Consider the following 20198-nt stretch of genomic DNA (forward strand, 5'->3'; position numbering starts at 1 on the left):
ATTCTCTTGGGGCGTTATTTGTCTACACATCTGCCATGACTGTTATGAAGGGTTATTTTTTCTGTTTGATCTCTATTTTTATATAACTGAGAGGGCAAAAAGTTATTGAACACCCAAAACTCCCTGGAACAGAGTCTCTAATTGTTACTAGGACTTATTACTGTTTGAGTATGCAAGACTCGCTCTTCCTACAGGAAAAAAATAAATCTAATTTCTGCATGATCAGACTATATACCCCACACAACAGGAAGGCAGAAGTCGCACCTGCTGATATGTTTTCACTTTCCCTATAGTCAATGATATGCATCTTGCAGAGTGGAGACTTGTATACTGCAGACATTTCTAATCTAGAAAAGTTTACACAATTAAAGACCCTGACAACAAAAACAATATTATAGTTTTATTTCTAAAAGCTATGTATGTACCATTGCCCCCCCCCCCCCCCAGACCGTTATTTTAATAAAGTATTGAGAGGCAGGAGAAATATGAGGACAAATTGGATGCTTCTGTTGTGCCGACGTGCCTTGTTTTTGGCTGCCCTCTGCTTCTCCCAACACAGGACCTACCTCTCATGTAAATGACAGCCGAGGATGTGTGCAGGAGGAAAAAAAACGGCTAAGCCTGAGCAAGAATTCTCCTGAGGACAGGCTTGGTTCTGTATGGCTGGCAATACATTATACAACTTTCTTGTACAATTTTTGTTTTCTTTTAGATTCATTAATACCATATAACAGGGCTCAAAATTTCAAGTCCTGAGCTACTAGCCAGGCCTTAAGAGTTACTCGCCACCAGTTGCCCTGCCCCTAATTCCGCCCCTAAACACGCCCTCATAAATTATCTTCTGAAATTACACTCTTAAATGATTTATGCAGAATTAAGTTAGAAGAATAAATATCAAACAACAACTTGATCAGTGCCCATCAATGCAGCTTATCAGTGCCCATTAGTGTCGGCTCATCAGTGGCCATCATCGCAGCCTCACCATTGACCATCATCACAGCCTCACCGGTGGCCATCCATTTAGCCTCACCGGTGGCCATCCATTTAGCCTCACCGGTGGCCATCCATTTAGCCTCACCGGTGGCCATCCATTTAGCCCCTCTCTGCAAGCCTGTGCGAGGGGTGGGGACACGCGCCGGGGGGGTGGAGAGGGGCGGTCCAGGGCGGCTGACAGCTCCTCCTGAAATGCTCCTATCTGCAAGCCTGTGCGAGGGGCGGGGACAATCGGCAGGGGGGGTGGAGAGGGGCGGTCCAGGCCGGCTGACTGCTCCTATTGAAATGTTCCTACTATCTGCAAGCCTGTGCGAGGGGCGCGGACGAGCGGCAGGGGGGAGGTGGAGAGGGGTGGTCCAGGACAGCCGACTGCTCCTCCTGAAATGATCCTCACTAGTCTGCAAGCCTGTGCGCAACGGGGGAGGCACTGGCTATACATTTTTGGGAAAGCACAGCCTTGACCATACTCGCACTACTCACAATTTCACTCGCCAAATGCGAGCAGGCGAGTTGAAATTTTGAGGGCTGCCATATAATATGAGTTCAAACTGAAACCCTTTCAATTCGTATGCAATCAGGCAGGTCCCTGCACTACATACTTAAAGGTAAATCTAAAGGAAGTTATATAATGTATAGCCTGTGTGTGTGTGTGTGTGTGTGTGTGTGTGTGTGTGTGTGTGTGTGTGTGTGTGTTGTTTTTTTTTTTTATACTGTTCTTCTCCTACACACAACCTCAGCATTTAGAGCCGGTTCACACAGGGGCGACCTATCAGGCGACTCAGCCGCCTTACAAGTCGCGGTCCGCAGTAGTCAATAGAACCGTTCTAATAGGAGCGACTCAAGTCGCTCCGACTTTAAAAAAGGTTTTTGTACGACTTTGGGGGCGACTTGCATTGACTTCAATACAGAAGTCATTTTGCAAGTTGCCTCTCCGCCTTGCAGAGTTGCCCCCAAAGTCGTGCCGCCTGTGTGTGAACCGGCTCTAACAGCCATTGTTGATTGTATTTAATAGTCTTACTGCTCACCTGCCACCCTTCCTCCCTCTCTTCCATTCAGAGAGTAATGATTTCCCTCCCACAATGCATCATGTTCTGTAAATGGGCAGAGGAATCCTATCATTCGACTACTACATCTCCATTGACAGAACGTGATTGTGGGAGAATAGTATTGCAAGGTTTGAATGGTGGGGAGGACAGGCGGAGGTGAACAGATCAACTTTTTCAGACTAACCTTTTAACAAGAAGCAGATGTCTGCAGGTGATGGAACACACCAGGGTGAATTTGATTTAATTCACTAGTAAAAAGGCTTGATTTAAATCAACTCGATTTTTGAATCATATTTTTTGACGAGCAACTGTCATTTCTCTCTCACTGAGGCTCCGCCTCTGACCCGCTGTTGACTCACCAGCCTAATTCACATTAACCACTTAAGGACCGGACCAATATGCTGCTACATGACCCAAGGGGTTTTTACAATTCGGCACTGCGTCGCTTTAACAGACAATTGCGCGGTTGTGCGACGTGGCTCCCAAACAAAATTGGCGTCCTTTTTTCCCCACAAATAGAGCTTTCTTTTGGTGGTATTTGATCACCTGTGCGGTTTTTATTTTTTGTGCTATAAACAAAAATAGAGCGACAATTTTGAAAAAAAATCAATATTTTTTACTTTTTGCTATAATATCCCCCAAAAACATATATAAAAATATTTTTTTTTTCTTAGTTTAGTCCGATACGTATTCTTCTACCTATTTTTGGTAAAAAAAAATCGCAATAGGCGTTTATCGATTGCTTTGCGCAAAATGTATAGCGTTTACAAAATAGGGGATAGTTTTATTGCATTTTTATTAATTATTTTTTTTTTTACTACTAATGGCGGCGATCAGCGATTTTTTTTTTTCGTGACTGCGACATTATGGTGGACAATTTTGACACATTTTTGGGACCATTGTCATTTTCACAGCAAAAAATGCATTTAAATTGCATTGTTTACTGTGAAAATGACAGTTGCAGTTTGGGAGTTAACCACAGGGGGCGCTGTAGGATTTAGTGTTCACCTAGTGTGTGTTTACAACTGTAGGGGGGTGTGGCTGTAGGACTGACGTCATTGATCGAGTCTCCCTATAAAAGGGATCACTCGATCGATGCAGCGCCATAGTGAAGCACGGGGATGCCGTGTTTACATACGGCTCTCCCCGTTCTTCAGCTCCGGGGAGCGATCGCGACGGAGCGGCTATAAACGAATAGCCGCGCTGTCGTCCCGGATCGCTCCCCGAGGGAATCCGACCGCCGTGTGTAGCGGGGGCCCCCGACCCACGTCTAGGCAGGGATGTACAGGTACGCCAATGTGCCTGTACGTGCCATTCTGCCGACGTATATCTACATGCGGCGGTCGGGAAGTGGTTAATGGGATGGCTGGTGATGCGGCAGTGATGCAATGTGAGGTATGTGGCATCAGCAGGTGAGTGGATGTCAGCTAACAGGCGCTGCCATGATGGATCTGAAATCACAGGTGCTCTTTAAATGTAAGGACTTTATTCTTGCTGCTAGTTTGAAACTTTAATATTTGCAAACAACAAAATGACGGTTTCCTATTTAGAATAATAAGCTGTCAGGTTAGTAAAACGGCGACATCAGAACCGATTCAATCATACAGTTAGTAGTGTATGTATTTTTGCAAAACAATGGGATAAAGAAATATTCCTGAACTTTGTCTCATCTCATGGCTACTGTGAAATTGTGTGAATGCATCAATGCAGTGCATGTTATCTCCATTTTGCAGAACTTGGATTCATTGAATGAGTTTACCAAAAATTTTAATATTGCAGAATATACAGCCTCATGCTACATAAGCTCCATTTCATGCTGAATAAAAAAAAATATTAATGTATCTTAAATAAAAAAAACTCTTTAAGATAGTTTTTTTTTTTTTTTTTTCCTCCAAAGTCATTTTATTTAAAACTAGCTGAATACCCGGCGTTGCCCGGTCTTCCTATCTTAACCTTTTGGGGAGGAAAATCATAGTAATATAAATATACCCATCTTTTATATAAGGGTGTAGGTAAAGGTTAATTTAACTGTCATATATTTTTATTTGGCATACAAGTAATATGTGTACCAGGTATTATTGAAATATCTCCAGGCGTACAGAAGTTATGTGGGAACATACATTTCCCATTGATTTGCATGGGACTTTAAACAAAAACCCCGACCCTCACAAATGGGGGTAGTTTTTTTTTTTTTTAAATCAAAACGACGTTTATTGAGCATAGAGCAAGGGATGGTTACAAACAGTGTAGTAAACGGTGCAACATGCACCACAAGCAAGGATACATGGTAATGTCAAAAGTACAGGTACAACAGACATAGCGAGACAAAATAAGTGGCATATGGAAGTGCGAAAAAAGGGCTAAGAGACATGTCACGAAAGTGAGGGGGGCCTTGTCCCGGGGTTATCGAGCAGGTGCCTAAGAGGGACGTTAACCAGTAGGGGTATCACAGGAGGAGGCTTCCCCCAGCCATCTATCCCAGATCTTGTTGTATTTACCGGGGCATCCCCTATGTGTATAGAGAAGCTTCTTGAAAGGCAGGGTGTCGTTGACGGACTTGATCCATTGTTGCAGGGTGGGAGGGGGACCCCTCAGCCAGGTTTTCGCTATCTGAAGCCTCGCGAGGAAAAGACTCTCTTGCAAAAATATGTTAAGGTATTTCTCGGCCTCAGACAGCGAAAATATCCCGAACAAACATTGCCGGGGGCTAAGGGAGAGAGGGGAGCCCATTCGGTCGTTGAGAAAACGGACTACCTGGGTCCAGAAGCCGTTCACACAGGGGCATTCCCAGAGGAGGTGGTAGAGGGTAGCTTCAGGGGAACCACAGCCCGGGCAGTTGGGGTCACTACCCGGCCTAAACTTTGAGAGCCGACGAGGCGTCAGATAGGACCGGTGCAGGATATATAATTGGGTCAGACGGTCGGAAATTTTAGGAGAGACCAGCTTGCAGTTAGTAAGGACTTCGTCCCATTCACCCGGCGACAGCACCCCCAGATCTGGCTCCCATTGGGTCTTAGCCCGCTGAAGGGTGGCGTCCGCCGAGGGAACCAGGAGGTATGAATACAGTTGGGAGATCAGTTTCTTAGGGTCCGATCCCAAAACAATATCAACGGGAAGTGGGATTTCGAGCTGTGGGATATTATTACCGAATTGTGTGGTGATTGCGTGGCGAAGTTGGAGATAACGGAAAAACATGTGGTTGGCTAGGGAATGGGCATCTTTGAGGGATTGGAAGGACCTGACCGAACCGTGCGCGACGACTTGTGTAAGGTAAATAATACCGCTCCTGATCCAAGCGCCACGGTCGGGGACCGTGGCAAGCTCGGGCACGAGAGGATTATCCCAAAGGGGTGTATGGGAGTGCGGATTGGGGGCCTTACCGACTGACATGGTGATGTGCCAAATTTTGCGGTGATGAAAGAGCAGTTGGTTCCCAGCATCCGCCCGCCTGGAGCCGCGAGGCTCACAGAACATAAGCTGGAAGGGGTGCGAGACCGGGCCCGGGGTTTTAGAACACACCATGGCCAGGTAGCGTCCCCTGTCGGAGTGATGAATGTAGTAGAAATGGGAGAGCTGGGATGCAACATAATAAAGAAAGAGGTCAGGAACCGAGGCGCCACCTTGACTGGAGGGGCACTTCAGCACCCGCCATGACAATTTATGCCGAGAGGGGCCCCAGATAAATGAGTTAAGGATGGACTCCATAGCTTTGAAAATACGAGGAGGGATGTATAGCGGGGCGTGCCAGAAGGCATAGAGTAGCTTCGGGAGAAGGATCATCTTAACCAAGCCTATGCGGCCCATTACCCCAAGAGGGAGTCGGGACCATGTCTGCGTTTTGGATTTTAGGGTGTGGAAGAGTGGCTCAACATTAAGGCGTATATAGTCTGAGGGGGATCTGGTAACATGAACACCTAAATATTTGATAACGTCCGTGCGCACCAATGGGAGGGCCGCCTGGCTCGCGGTGGGGGGGCCTAGATCTAGAGGGAGGATATGTGACTTAGCCCAGTTAATCTGTAGACCTGAAAATTCCCCAAATTGAGTTATGACTTGAAGGGCCGTCTGTAGGGAGGGACCTGCATCCGACAGGTAGAGGAGCATGTCATCTGCATATAAGCTAAGAAGTTCAGTGACGCGACCGCAACGCAGCCCGCTGATCCCAGGGTGGCTGCGTAGGGCTATGCTGAGGGGTTCGACGGCCAGAGCGTACAGCATGGGCGAGACAGGGCAGCCCTGACGTGTGCCACGGGACAAGGGGAAGGGGGGGGAGGTTCTGCCATTAACTCTAATACGCGCCGTGGGGGCATGATATAGCAGTTGAATCCATTTTATGTAACGGGGGCCAAATCCAAACCTATCCAGGCATTCCCACAAGTACTTCCATTCAACCGAATCGAAGGCCTTGGCCGCATCGAGGCTAACTAGTACTCTGGAGCCCACCTCCGCATGTTGGGCCTGGAGGTTCATATACAGCCTACGGAGGTTAAAGGCCGTATTTTTGTTGGGCATGAACCCGGTCTGATCAGGGTGAATTAAGCTAGCGATGACTTTATTGAGACGTAAGGCAAGGATTTTAGCAAGAATCTTAACGTCCAATTGGAGGAGTGAGATGGGGCGGTAGGACTCAGGGAGCAGGGGGTCTTTGCCTGGCTTTGGTATGAGGACGATGTGGGCTTCACGCATGGAAGGGGGAAGCGCGCCCGCGTCAAAAACGTAGCTATATAGTGCGCAAAGCCTGGGAACAAGGGTATCTCGAAAGGATTTATAAAATTCTAGGGGTAGCCCGTCCGAGCCCGGGGTTTTAGAGGTGGGGAGGCTGGCAAGGGCCGTCTCGATACAAACCGTGATAATGGGGGCCTCAAGCATAGTAACCTGGTCCGGAGATAATGTAGGGAAGGTAATACCCTGCAGGAGGGCAGTAAGGTCTTCCGCGGAGCGTTGCGCTGTAGAGGTGTAGAGTTTCGAATAAAAGGCCCTAAATTCCTCTGCTACCCGATCGGGGTCCGAAAGTAGGACCCCCGATTCCGCGCGGAGGGCCACAATCACTGGGGGTTTATGATCTAGGTGTGCCATATAAGCGAGGAGACGACCAGTTCGTTCCCCGTGCTCATATGTACGCTGCTTGCTGAAAAAAATACCCCGACGAGCCCTTTCAAGGTGTAGCTGATCCGTCAGCCTGGACTGTAGGCGCAATTGGGAGGCTGTAGTGTCTGACGGGTCAGCCCGAAAGGCTCGTTCAAGGGCCCTAAGCTGTGTCTCGGCCTGCTGGACCAACAGTCTGGAAGAGGCCTTATGCCTGTTGATACGACAGGAGAGAAACATGCGGACGTGAAGCTTAAAGGCTTCCCACACAGGACCCGCCGAGGCAGAGCCGTCGTTTGTATTAAAGAAGCGGTCCCATTCAGATCTTATGGACGCCAGGTTCGGTAGAACACTCAACCAAAATGGGTTGAGGCGCCATGTCTGGGATGTAGGGGGTGACGGAAGCCTCAGCTTGATCCAGTATGGGGAGTGGTCCGAAAGCGTCCTAGTGTCAAATCCTACCTCAATCAGATGGGGGAGGAGGGGGGGGGTCAGTAGGACAAGGTCTATACGTGACATTACCGCGCGGGAAGGGGTAAAGCAGGAGAATCCCAACTGTGTAGGGTGCTTATGTCGCCAGGTGTCGACTAGGGCGAACTCAGCAAGGAACTTGCCAAACCTGGTAGTCTCAGGTACGGGGCCCGCAAGGGCATTCTGGCCCAGCCTGTCGAGGGACGGGGAGATAACCATATTGAAGTCGCCTGCCCATATGGCCGGCACTGACGGATAGGAGGCCATAAAGGCAATCCCCCGCTGAAGGACCTCGAATTGGAAAGGGGGAGGGACATAAAAAGCAAGGAGCAACATCTCGAGGCCTCCAATGGTGGCGTGTAGAAATAAATAACGACCCTGCGGATCAGATTGTAGCGTGTGCAGTTGGAACTGTTGCGATCTCGCCACAAGCACCGCCACTCCTCGAGAGTTAGAGGTGTGGGGGGCCTGGTAAACCCACCCAACCCAGGCCTTTTTAAGGCTCAGCTGTTTTTGACCTGCAAGGTGTGTCTCTACTAGCACGGAAACGTCAGCATGTTGGGATTTTAGATGGGACAGGACCGCCGATCGTTTAGCTCGGTCACCCAGACCCCGGACGTTCCAAGTCACAATCTTTAGGAGGGCCATGGGCAAGAGTAAGGGTGTAGGGGGCGAATCCGCCCCCCCAGTAGCAAAGGGGCGGTAACCAGTGCAGAGCACCCCGGGCAGCCCCGAGGACCGCACGAGATGACCAGGAAGCAGCAGGCGGGATCCGCTCCCCCCCCCCGGGAACCAGAGGGGACCCGGAGTAGGGAGGAGCGGGGCCCGCCCAGCACATGAGAACCCATAGAGTCCCATTAAGAACACAGCAATTTGTACATTAAGGTTTGCATAGTACTCCGACATTACCATAACGAGGAAAGAAACAAAAGAAAAGAACCAATAAACAAAAATAACAGTACTGCGATAAGCGCTTAAAACATAACCTGCGATGGCACTGGACCGACATAGCAGGCATAACACCCCACCACCCACCAAATGTCTGAGGGCAGGGGCCGGCCAGGGAAACTGTAGCTTAGCAATGGTTGCCAGGGGTGTTGGAAGTGCCCCAAGTTCAGGGCAGCCAGCAGGGTCGGGGGGCGACCAAACTGAAAAGCTTGCACAGGTGTAAGAGGGAGGTATCAGTTCAGGTGAGATACCAGCATGGGTGAGCCGCTTGTGACTCATGTCAGAAGTGGGGATGATAGGGGGGAGCGGGAAGGAAGGAGAGAGGGCGGTGGACAGGATAAACAAGGGTGAAGAGGGAATGGGGAGCCCGAAGGCAGCACGGCCAACTCACGATCAGCAGGTTAAAGTTGTAATGGTTAAAGTTGTAGTGGCGGCGGCATTCAGGAGTGTCCAGGCAGCATGTGGCGTCCAGGTAGCATATGGCGGAGAAGTGTAGTCGGTGGAAAAGCGCAATTAAATGATGGGTCAATTGCGGGGCGAATCAGCTCTCTCACGGCGCTCCAGCCAGGACAGGACAGCTCGAGGATCCTCAAAAAACTGAGCCTTGCCATCACACACAACACTGAGCCGTGCAGGGAAAAGCATCGCATATGGTAGGTGATGCATCCGGAGCTGTCGTTTTGCCTCTGTAAAGCGCGCCCTCCTCTTCTGGACCTCCGATGAGAAATCTGGGTATACAGCAACCGTTACGTTGCCTAGAGGGATGTTCCCTTTCTCCCGGGTAAGGCGGAGGACGGCATCGCGGTCGCGGTAGTTAAGAAGTTTCGCTATGAAGGTCCTCGGGGGTGCTCCCTCAGGAGGAGGTTTTGCGGCTAGTCGGTGAGCACGCTCCACGACGAATGTGGAGGAGAAGGCCTCCCTACCGAATGTGCGGACAAGTAGGTTCTCCAGGTAAGTGGGGGGGTCCGTTCCCTCAGAGCGTTCTGGAAGCCCCACGAAGCGCAGATTACACCTGCGAAGGCGGTTCTCCATATCGTCCTGCTTGGAGAGCACCGCTTGGAGCTGATGTTGCAGGCCTTCCACAGTAACCTGGAGCGGGTGCAGGCCATCTTCCACGTGGTCAAGCCTGCGCTCCGTCTCCGAGACGCGGTCCCGCAGTTTGTGCATATCGTGTCGGATATGGGAAATGTCCACCTTGATCTCCTCAATCCTGGTCGTGAGGGACGTTTGGCAGGCTGCGATGGCCTCGAGAACCCGGGCGGTATCGCCAGAAGGACGGGCCTCACTTTCCACAGGTATGGCGGCGCCATCTTCCTCTCCCTGGTCTCAGTCTCCACGGCGGCTCTTGTCCAGTTTAGCGAGGGCACCGGACTTCTTAGGGGGTGACATGTTGCAGTCGAATAGTAGAGGCATAGGAGGGTAAGCCAGAAGCCGATTTAAGGGATATTTCCCCCAGGATGGATATAGATAGGATCGGTCACAAGCGGAGCTCTCACCCAGCACGTCCTACTCCATGCAGCTCCAGACCACGCCCCCAAATGGGGGTAGTTAATAGGGCTGCGCATCTTCACCGGTCTCACGATTCGATGCGATTACGATTATCAAGTCCACGATTCGATTCGATTCGATTCCGCGATGCATCACGATGCATCAAGATTACTACACGCGTTTTCATCGAAAAAATTCAAGCAGTCAGATTTTTTTTTAATTATCTGGTCTTAAAAAAAAAAAAAAAAAAAACTCTGCATGTAGCAAAGTGGAAACACAGACAACTTAAAGAAGAGCTCCAGACTGACCCCAAAATACTACAAGAGAGGGTCAGAGACTGCAGACATGATACAAGAGAGGGTCAGAGACTGCAGACATGATACAAGAGAGGGTCAGAGACTGCAGACAATGTCCTCATAACGTCCCCCCAAACGACTATGTATGCCATTCCATAAATTATGGTTTATGTATAGTGTCTAATTGTCTTAGTGATTGATTCACATCACAACTTCAATGATCCCTTTTTTTCTGTTTTATGATTCCTGGTTTTGCTCATTACTGCCCCACACATGCAGTGAAAAATCAAAAAAGTGTACAAAAAAGGGGATCAATTTCAAATCAATGAAGTTGTGATGATAATCAATCACCAAGACAATAAGGCATACATAAACCATAATTAATGTGGAAATGGCATTGTCATGCTCATTGGTCACTTTAATGTTTTCATAATATGGCAAATTTTCAGTTCACATAATGGTGCATCAGATTTATGATATACTGTATAATATTTTATGTTATCACTAGTAGTCAGTGGCGGCTGGTGCTCAATGTTGAGGGGGCGCAAACAAAAAAAAAAAAAACATCAAACGCCACCGCTGGGCCCATCAAACGCCACCGCTGGGCCCATCAAACGCCACCGCTGGGCCCATCAAACGCCACCGCTGGGCCCATCAAACGCCACCGCTGGGCCCATCAAACGCCACCGCTGGGCCCATCAAACGCCACCGCTGGGCCCATCAAACGCCACCGCTGGGCCCATCAAACGCCACCGCTGGGCCCATCAAACGCCACCGCTGGGCCCATCAAACGCCACCGCTGGGCCCATCAAACGCCACCGCTGGGCCCATTTATTGCTGCCACTACTGTGCCCATTTATTGCTGCCACTACTGTGCCCTTTTTCTGCTCCCAGTGTGCCCTTTTTCTGCTCCCAGTGTGCCCTTTTTCTGCTCCCAGTGTGCCCTTTTTCTGCTCCCAGTGTGCCCTTTTTCTGCTCCCAGTGTGCCCTTTTTCTGCTCCCAGTGTGCCCTTTTTCTGCTCCCAGTGTGCCCTTTTTCTGCTCCCAGTGTGCCCTTTTTCTGCTCCCAGTGTGCCCTTTTTCTGCTCCCAGTGTGCCCTTTTTCTGCTCCCAGTGTGCCCTTTTTCTGCTCCCAGTGTGCCCTTTTTCTGCTCCCAGTGTGCCCTTTTTCTGCTCCCAGTGTGCCCTTTTTCTGCTCCCAGTGTGCCCTTTTTCTGCTCCCAGTGTGCCCTTTTTCTGCTGCCAGTGTGCCCTTTTTCTGCTGCCAGTGTGCCCATTTATTGCTGCCAGTGTGCCCATCTATTGCCGCTACTGTGCCCCATTAAATTCTGCCAGTGTGCAATGTACCTGATGATGATGATGACTCTCGAGCAGCCTGTCAGTGGAACTGGGACAGAGGACAACCGCGCTGTCTGGCATCTCGGGTCTTCCGCAGCAGCTGAGGCAGCCTGTGTGTGCACACTGCACACAGCGTGAGGTGAGCCAAGGAGGAAGGCTCTGGGGAGTTCACTCGGGAGCGATCGTTGGGGATACACAGACACTCACTCCACGTGTCTCCCATGTTGACGGCGCTGGGCGGCTGGGGATGCTGTCAGCGAGGGGGGGCGGGATGCCCACGGCTCCTTCCAGTTCGTCGAGGGGCGGGAAAAGAGGCGCGTCTACCGCCTAAGACACTTGGCCGCTTTGAGTTTATCGGGGGCAGGGAAAAAAGGCGCCTTCGGCTGTTCTCACTTCTTTGGCAGGGGAAATAGCGGCGCGCAGGTGACGTCATCGCATAATTGATTATTGCAAATCGTAGCATCGATGCAGAATCGCCGGCGGTCGAATCTCGATGCATCGATGCTACGATTATATTCAACAGCCCTAGTAGTTAAGGGATAAATTAACTATCCTATAGTTTAAGTGGACATATAAGTAACATGTGACCAAGTGTTATGGAAATATGTACAGCCGTTTGGAAGTTATGAAGTAACATGTATTTCCCATAGAGTTGAATGGGACTTTAAAGGAAAACCCCGACCATGGCAAATGGGGGTGGGTAAGGGTTAAACCACCCAGGGCCGCTGATAGAAATCATGGGGCCCCGTACAGCCTACCTGACGGGGCCCCCTTCAGCTCCACCCCTGGTCCCGCCTTTAGCTCCACCCCTGGCCCCGCCTTGAAACTGTCTCTGCGGCATTGGTAGGCACCTGGAGCAGAGAACCGGGGGGGGGGTGGGGGGTTGCTGCCGTCTGAAATTGAGAAGCGGGAGGGGGGGGCTGCCGCGAATTGAGAAGCGGAGGGGGGCCCTTTACAAATTATTAATAAAAAAAAGGGGGGTTTGCCGCATGGAGACCTCATGAGCCCTTTAATATATATATATATATATATATATATATATATTTAAAAAAATGAAATAAAATAATATGAAAAAAAAAATTATATATTAAAAAAATGTATTTATTTTTTTATAAAAAAAGGGGTGTTTTCATCCTGGGGACCCTCGTACCCCTAAGAAAAAAAAAATGGTCCCTTTTAATAAAAAATGAAAAATATATATTAGAAAAAATATATATTTTTTTATAAAAAAATAAATAAAAAAAATGGGGTTGTCATCCGGGGCCCTGGGGGCCTTCGGACCCCTGGGGACCCCCAGACCTCTAAAAAAATAAATAAAAAAAACTGTCCCTTTAATAAAAATTACAATAAAAATATATAAAAAAATATATATATTTTTTATAAAAAATAAATAAAAAAAAGGGGAGTTGTCATCTGGGACCCTGTGGGCCCCTGGGGACCTCCGGGGCCCCCTACAACAGGGCCAGTTGTACTGGCTTATCAGCGGCCCTGAAACCACCTATCCTATGTTTGTTGCTGACATATAAGTAACATGTGTGCCAAGTTTCATGTTAATATCTTTAGCCGTTTGGACGTGATGCTGGAACATACACACACACGTTGAGTTTTATATATATAGATTAACTTGATAAAAATTGAAATCTGATAAATAACAAAAAAACAAACAATCAATGATTTTTTTTTTTTTTTTATATTCATGCCTGCAATACACATCACTACACATATCTAATCTGTCTGGTGGCATATCTCCCCCCAAAATTCTACATTTTAGCTTTTAAAGGGTTAGTTCACATTTACCAAAAAACTGCCTATGTTTGTAATGGACTCTGGTAGATGAAATCAAGCAGCTTTGACTAGTTGAATAATGCTATAGCAAATGGGTGTAGGCCATTTTTGTACCTTTCAATACGCGACAAAAAAACTCCTAGAGATGGCATTCTACCAATTGCTTTGTTGCCAAGGCACTCCCCAGCCAATTCAGACCCCCTCACATGCACTCTCTCCCCCCTGTTGCAGTATCTCTGAGCTGAATGATGCGATAATGGAGGATATAGTGGACCACGTGTGGGGGTGTGAGAGCTTGCTCTTGTGATGGTGGGGATGTACAGTAAGGAGTTTCTTGGCAACATCCCAGCAACAAGGCAGGATGGGATGCCATTTCTGTGAGTTTTTCAGTCAGGCTTCATGATGTACGTAAATGGCCTACACCTATAGCAAGGGCATCATTCAACTTTAGTCAAAGCTACACACTTTGTTTTTATCTATAGGCTCCCCTTACCTGGATTGTCAGTTTTTTTGCAGACGGTTGGCATTTTTGTTTGATACATCACCAGACACATTAGTGATGCACAGTGCATCCCATTACCTGCAGGTGTCTGCTTCTGCTAAAGGTGACCTGATCTTTTTTTCAGAGAACTGGTGCATTGAAACCAAGAACAAAAAATTATATAAAGCAGCTTACCATGTGGTGGCTGCATTAATTTTACATTTTTTTTTTTTCCCCTTTACTTTTCACCTGCCAATAACACATTTCTTGCATTACATTTACTTGCCATACTGTCTCTTCAGAATGCTCCCCAGGAAGGGGTCAAGTCCTGGGGAAAAAAGTGTGGGAACTCCCACCCAAGATCCACTCCCCCACCAAAAAAAAAGATACGCTCATATGCATAATTACTAAACCGCATGTGTTTTTAATTTTTTTGATCCACTGTACCTTAGTAATCCTTTGTTACTGGCCGCTTCCTGTATATGGATTCATCGGGTAGTGTGCGGGTATTCCGTCACTTCCTCGATGCCGCAATGTCTCCTGGGAGCTTTTGTCATTGTTCCCAGGAGACATTGCGGAGGTCTGCCACGAGTTATCGCGGGATTTAGAACGAATTTGCTTAAAGTTCTTTCTAAGTCCCACGATAACTTACGGCAGACCTCCGCAATGTCTCCTGGGGACAATGACAAAAGCTCCCAAGAGACATTGCGGCATCGAGGAAGTGACGGAATACCCGCACACTACCCGATGAATCCATATACAGGAAGCGGCCAGTACCATAAAGGATTACGAAGGTTTGCCTGCCCCTGACAGTGACTCAAGCTGGGCATCGCCGCTTAGTGAAGGACTTGAGCCCTGACCCCAGGACAGGAATTGTTTTAGACCTACACAACACTCCATTCTCATCTCCATAACATAGAGGAAGGCAGTTCTGTAGCCCTGAGATGGCTGAGAACAATGTAATGGATAAGGCCCCTTTCACACTGGTTGTGGGAGGTGTGCTGGCAGTATAGCGGCGCTAAAAATCGTTGTTTTCGCCACGATATTAAACTGCTAGCGGTGCGGTTTTAACCCCGGCTAGCGGTCGAAAAGAGTTAAAACCGCCCCTGCAATGCGCTGCTGAATCGGCACATTGCGGGCGGTATAGCTGCGCTGTCCTATTGATTTCAATGGGCAGCAGAGGTAAAGGAGCGGTAAACGCACCGCTCCAAAGATGTGACTAGCAGGACTTTTGGATCGGTCCTGCTAGCGCACCGCCTCAGTGTGAAAGCCTTCGGCTTTCACACTGAAGACTGCAGGGCAGGATTTATTTGGGCGCTATTTTTAGTGCTAAACGCCTGAAAAACTCATTGGTGTGAAAGGGACCTAACAGGCAGCAGAGGCAGAGAGCACAATAATGTGCTCAGTGACTATATAATTGAATAGTATATGTAACATACCCAAATGAAGCAAACAGAAGTTTATTGTTGGGGTTTACATACGCTTTAGCATCTCAATGTGCATCCAACATTCACAAGCTGTCAGAATTACTGGGTGCATCTTTTTACTGTATTCTAAAAAAAATTGCCTCGCATTCTCTATATGTCCCATACGCGCCACTGTGTGCATTAGTAAAAAGCGATCGGTCACTGTTTTTAGAGAACCACAACCTTCTGTTGCAGCTGTTATGGTGTGTCTGCTTGTTTTGTTTGAGTAATGAGATTTGTTAACCTAAAGGGGGCAGTAATGCACTGCAGAATGAATTCCATTATATTCTCTGCCTTCACAAAGAAAAGGATACTGGCAACGGTTGCATGCTATGAAACGTTCCCGTCATCTACCTCCTATTTCAATAGCAATGGAAGTGGGGAAATATTTGTAATCCTTAATCCTGAATGAAAATAATGCACTCTCCTGTGGATTATCCTGTATTTGAATTTTGTCTCTGCAGTCACTATCAGTACGCTGACTGCACTGCCTGATAAGCAGCCACTTGAGGGAGAGTCTACAAACCAGCTTTTGAAATGCGGCCATGGAAATGTGGGAAAAGTAGTTATTTACATACACACACTTAAAACTCACTACCAATTTGAAAGATACCAAATTAAACGTTGTCTTTAAAGTGACTTTGTAGCTATTTAAAAAGAAATTAAGTAAATATTCGCACCCCCTGGTGAGAAAATACTTGGCCCCTATCACGTGTGCGGACCGTATGTCCGCATTTTCATCCATCCGTTTGCGGATGAAAACGGGACATACATTGGTCCCTATGTGATTGTGGGTGTCGGCGGATGTACATCCGCTGACACCCGTAATCGCCCGCCTACGCAAAGATCTGATTTTGCGGACGGAAGAAAACCCTATTTTTTCTTCTGTCATCGGATCGGATGAACACGGAGACACGGTCCGTGTTCATCCGATCCCCCATAGGGGAGAGCAGGGAAAAGACAGGGCGGTCCCTGCACAGTGTGCGGGGACCGCCCTGTCAGCCGCTGGCTCAGCGGGGATATACGGAGTGATCCCCGCTGAGCTTAAGGAGGCGGATCATTACTGATCCACCCCGTGTGAAAGGGCCCAAAGGATAACCACACATTCGTGGAAAAATGGCATATTAAAAAAATATATACAATTACTACACAAACCATGTCTTATTTTAATGTTTGGAAAAATTGCCTTTCCTTTCCAATCTGCAGCCGCTCGAATGTTCTGTAAAAACAATAAATGCAATATGGCAGCAATTTAGGCTTTCTGTATAGAGTTGGTGTACAGAACTTTCCCATAAATATAACTTTCAGCTTGTGTGATTTGGCTCTCATATTTTCACAGAAATCTGCACTAAGATACAATTTAACATTTTTAGGCATCCTCTGCAATAGGATTTTGATGAGATACTCCCTAAGCGTTACATATGTCTAAGACCCCTTTCAAGATACCGCAATTTCGTGGCCGCGATTTTGATGTGATGTTTTCCGTGATTTTAGGGAATCCCTGTGTAACTCTCATCAAAAGTCGGACCAAAGTAGTGCAGGGACTACTTTTGAAGTCGGCAAGAATTGAAGTCTTACTAATATGAATGGTTGTGAGTGGAAATCGTGGGGAACGATTTGTCATGCGGTCCCTAGTCGCTGGACAAGTCGTACAAGTGTAAAAGGGGCCTTAAGGAATTCAAACACTGCAACGTTCCTCATTTTAGAAAGCTGAAAGTGCATCGGCTGATTATATTGATCACGGACGCTCTCAGGAATTTGGTCTTCCAAGGACATAGTGGAACATACAATTTTTTTGTTGAGAACAAGAAACGGGTAGGACTATATTAAGGCTTGCCTATAGATACAGTAAATATCTCCGTGCAATGTTTTTAGGAGATGCTTACTTTAGATGCAGCCAGTGATATCCCCGGCACATGCACTCTGAAGGAACCGCATAACCGTGCCGTTCCACCAGAGCCGTGCCATAAACGGTGACTCCCACCCGCATGCGCGGGAGTGACGTCATCGCCAGCTCTGCCATTCATAACGCCAAAGCCCGCAAAACCAGAAAGAAGACCGGGTGAAGATGGAAACGCCTTTAGCGGTGACATTGTGCCGCTGGAGGGCTTTGTTTTCAGGAAAGTTTGTCATAATGTGCTAGTAGGCACATGGTGTGGTTTATTATCGCTTTTAAAATCCTATGGGGTTACTCTTTAAATAAAAATATCCTTAGAATGACAGCCTAACAGACCAAACTACTGTCATTGATTCAAAGCCTCTGTGCAAGGTGAAGGAAATCTTGAAAACGTGACCTGTTGGGGGTAATTGGGGACTGAGGTTGGGAACCAGTGGCTTAGGCTGCATTCATAGTCGCATAGTAGGTAAGGTTGAATAAAGACAATAATCCATCCAGTTCAACCTGTGTAGGTGTATGTGTGTCGGTGTCCATATTCATTTCCCATATCTTCCTGGTGTGGAGAAAGCCTCTTGAGGGGGGAGGGGGTGAGCAGGAGTGTCGGGACGCTCTCTACTTTGCAGATAAAGGAGCTGTGTGTTAGTGGGCGTCCTGACACTCCTGCTTGCCCCCTCCCCCCTCAAGAGGCTTTCTCCACACCACTCCATTATTTTGTTCAGGTCCTTCTGTAAAATTTCTATATCCTGATGTGCAGTTATTGCCCTGCCTATTTTTGTGTCGACCGACAAAAACTGAGATTGAGTTATGTATCCCATTTTGTATATCATTGATGAATAAATTAAACAGAATTGGTCCCAAGACTGAACCTTTGGGTACCCCACTTACCATTCCAGACAAGTCTGAGTACACGTTATTTATCACTACCCATTGGACACACCCCTGTAAGCAGTTTTCTAGCCAAGAACAAACCTTATGGTCCATGCCTGCAGACCTCGGCTTGTAGATCAAGCGTTTTATGGGGAACAGTATCTATCTAATGCTTTTGCGAAATTCAGATACACCACATCCACAGGCCTCTCCCAATCTAGATGCCAGCTCACTTCCTCATAGAATGTTAGCAGATTGCTGATTATTACTAATGATACTGTTTTCTTTAGCAAATTCTTGGATATAGTCCCTTATACCCTCCAGTAATTGACCTACTATTAATGTTAGGCTGACTGGCCTGTAGTTTCCAGAAATATGTCTATGCCCTGTTTTGAATATTGGTACCACATTGGAGAAAAGCCAATCAGATGGTACAATTCCTGTCTGTATGCTGTCCACAAAGATTAGGAACAATAATCTGACTGAGTTCTTTGTAGGACCATTGGGTGTAAGCCATCTGGTCCTGGTGATTTTATTTGTGTTTAAGCTTACCTAATATTTCCTTAACTCCAGCCTCTGTTAGCCACGAGGGTACAACCTGTGATATACTGCTAACACTGTCATCAGTATACCCCTCCTTTTCCTGTGTAAAAACTGAGGAGAAGCAAGCATTTGGTACAGTTGCCTTCTCTGTGTAATCTGTAACCAGGGCTGCTGATGGAGGGGGACCACCGATCCTCCTGTAGGGGGCCTGGACAGCAGGAGTATAGGTGGAGAACAATGCCCTCCGTGCCTCTCACCCAGGTTTCTCCCCCTCTCCCTCCCTTCGGCTTTTAGCTGCTGGGTGAGAGGCACGGAAGGATGAGAAGCCTGGCTGTCTGCCGCTGAGCTCCTAACCCTGCCCTCCACCAACACGCCAAGCTGGGACAAGGAGACGGGAGGTTGGAGCAGAGAGGCGTTATCCAGGAGGAGTTGCGCTGTATTGTGCTCTGCTTCCTGTCAGAAGAACATTTCACTATACAGCACATGAGACCGCGGATCGCTTTTACTGTAGATCGCATTACACTGTATACACAGCGCCCCCTATCCACATTTCCTGCTGCCGGGTGAAGAGCAACCCTTGGAGGAGATGGGGGGGGGGGGGCTTAGTGGTGTGTGTGTGTGTGTGCGCGTTTAAAGTGGAATGCGATCTACAGCAAGATCAGGTCCCATGTCCTGTGTACTCTAGGAGGATGCTCTTCTGACAGAACACGGCACACCTCCTGCTGGCTATTAGTGGCTTCCCCCTGTGAGTTTGGAGAGGGGGATGGGTGGCCATTTGTGTTGGAAAAAGTGATGGGGATTTAGGTAGGGGGTGGAGGGTTGAACCAGGAGAGGGGATGCTTGTGCTAGGGGGGGATTTTGGTAGGGCAGAAGAATTTGTGCTGGGAAGATTACCTTAGAAAAGGTTGTGCCAGGAAGAGGGATTTGTGGGAATTTCTCTTAAGAGGGGGATTAAAGTAAGAAAATTTGTGTTGAGAGGGAATATGGAGAATTCGGGGTTACTAGGAAGGATTAGGTGGAGATTTGTGCTGGTAGTGGGGATTTGGGGGAAATATTTGTGCTAGGATAGAAAAGGGGGGGGGGATACCCGTCAGGTAGGCTGTACGGGGCCCCCGTGATTCCGAACAGCGGCCCTATCTGTAACTGTCCTCCCTTCCATCGTCTTATGCGGGAAATGTAGTCTGATTTTGCGTTTTTTTTTTTTTTTTTGTTTTTTTTTTTACCTGATTTTGTTCTTGCACTTCTTGTTGCATTCCTTTTAGTGTTGGAATGTTGACAATGCCCTCTCCGCTTTTATATTTTTTTTAAAGGCCATTTGTTTCTCTCTCTAATAAGAATTTTTACGTTGCGTTTTAATCACCCAGGTTTAACCGCTCTTTTATATTTATATTTATTGCCCATTGGAATGCACTGTGTGATACATTTTTTTTTTTTTAATATAGCATTCCCATTTTTCTTTCAATGTTGCTAGGATTCTGTTGTCTTGTATTATTG

The 20198-nt window shown here is 47.7% G+C and overlaps 1 protein-coding gene across 1 annotated transcript in view; it reads left to right on the top strand.

The window, feature by feature from the left end:
* Positions 1-20198, top strand: part of MFSD11 (major facilitator superfamily domain containing 11) — a 95200-nt gene that overhangs the window by 42398 nt on the left and 32604 nt on the right. The window lies entirely within an intron of this gene.

The sequence above is a fragment of the Rana temporaria genome, chromosome 12 (genome assembly GCF_905171775.1).
Source record: "Rana temporaria chromosome 12, aRanTem1.1, whole genome shotgun sequence".
In the NCBI taxonomy this organism is placed as follows: domain Eukaryota; kingdom Metazoa; phylum Chordata; class Amphibia; order Anura; family Ranidae; genus Rana; species Rana temporaria.